We start from the raw sequence: 1,799 nt of genomic DNA, 5'->3' as shown, positions 1-1,799 counted from the left end.
CTGTGACTTGACTAGACTCATGATCATAAACTGTGACTTGATTTGCCCCATGACGATCAACTGTGACTTGACTAGACTCATAACTATCAGCTGTGACTTGACTAGACTCACGATCATAAACTGTGACTTGATTTGCCCCATGACGATCAACTGTGACTAGACTCAACTCAGGAAGGTCAGCTGTGACTTGACTCATGATAAGGAATTGTAACTTGACTTGACTCATGACGATCAACTGTGACTTGACTAGACTCATAACTATCAGCTGTGACTTGACTAGACTCACGATCATAAACTGTGACTTGATTTGCCCCATGACGATCAACTGTGACTAGACTCGACTCAGGAAGATCAGCTGTGACTAGACTTGACTCATAACTATCAGCTGTGACTTGACTAGACTCATAACTATCAGCTGTGACTTGACTAGACTTATAACTATCAGCTGTGACTTGACTAGACTCATGAAAATGAACTGTGACTTGACCTGACTCGTGAAGATCAGCGGTGACTTGACGGGGCACTGTTGTGTCCGCCATTTTGTGATCAGGCTCCTCTGTCGCCGCCATTTTGTGAACGCAATCTAGTGCGGGGGCCATTACAGAAGTGAGTGTGGGGTTGCGTTCCTCCGCGATACCCACAGTGAATCGAGAGCCTACAGTCCATAACGCAAAGTTCAAAAAACAACTCCGTGATGAACAGGGACCCTCGTGAATGAGTTTATATTTTAGCGGTTGGTTAATGCCACTACAAAAAAAATCAATTAAAACACAGTCCGGTAGATCAGAGTGATAGGCGATGTCCAGATACTCCTGGATGTACGCCTCGAGCGAGCGTGTGCCCTGCTCGAGGACTAACAACAGCCTTGCAGTGTCCATACCTGGCCAATGTCCACTTGAAAAGCCGCTGGATCCTTGTGTGGCCGAGTATTCTGTTATGGGGCTGACGAGACGTGAGACTTGCGGATCCATTCACAAAGCTTTATTAAGCAGAAGACAGAGACGTGGTCATAACAGGCAGGGTCAAACAATGAAAAACAGGTATATGGCGGGCAAAACACAAGAATAGTCCTAGGGCTAGCGCAGGTTGACGATCGGCAGACAGAATCAAAAAGGGGCAAGACTAAAGGGGTAAATCCAGGAAAACAGGCGAAGACCAGAAACCGAGAAAACATGCAAGTCAAGGCAAGGCAAGGCTAGGCAAGGCTAGGCAAGGCAAGGCAAGGCTAGGCTAGGCTAACGAGGGCTCTGTAGTGTAGCTATCAATGGATAGGCGCTAAACAATACTCGGCAGAGGGAAGGAATCAGAGTGAGTGTTAAATAGTGAGGGAGTGATATGAAACAGCTGGGTGCAATCAGTGTTGTGCAATTAGTGAACCAGCTGTGTGCAATCAGTGCTGTGAATGATGGGATATGTAGTCCGGGATGATATGCAACAGTGTGAGTGCGAGAGTCAATGAAAATGGGAAGGGTGACCTCTGATGGTTAGCCGACGGAAGTTCATGGACCGGATTCGTGACAGAGCCCCCTCCCCCAAGGAGCGGCTTCCAGACGCTCAAAACCCCCTTTATGATTCCGGAGGGCGGTGGAGTGGAGGCGGAACAGGGGGAGGGATGGATGGCCACCTGGAAGTGGAGAGACCGGGCACTGAGGCAGGACCGGCGGGGCAGAGAGCCAGGGCGGAGGTGGAGCTGAAGCCCTCCACAGCAGAACAGACGGGACCGAAGATCCCCCTGGCGCAGCAGAAGACCACCCCGGCAGAGCAGAAGACCACCAGAGCCAGACAGTAGACCACCACGG

Source organism: Sinocyclocheilus grahami, unplaced genomic scaffold (assembly GCF_001515645.1).
Source record: "Sinocyclocheilus grahami isolate Dianchi unplaced genomic scaffold, SAMN03320097.WGS_v1.1 scaffold341.1, whole genome shotgun sequence".
Classification (NCBI taxonomy): Eukaryota; Metazoa; Chordata; class Actinopteri; order Cypriniformes; family Cyprinidae; genus Sinocyclocheilus; species Sinocyclocheilus grahami.
Note: the sequence above shows the minus strand (reverse complement) of the source record.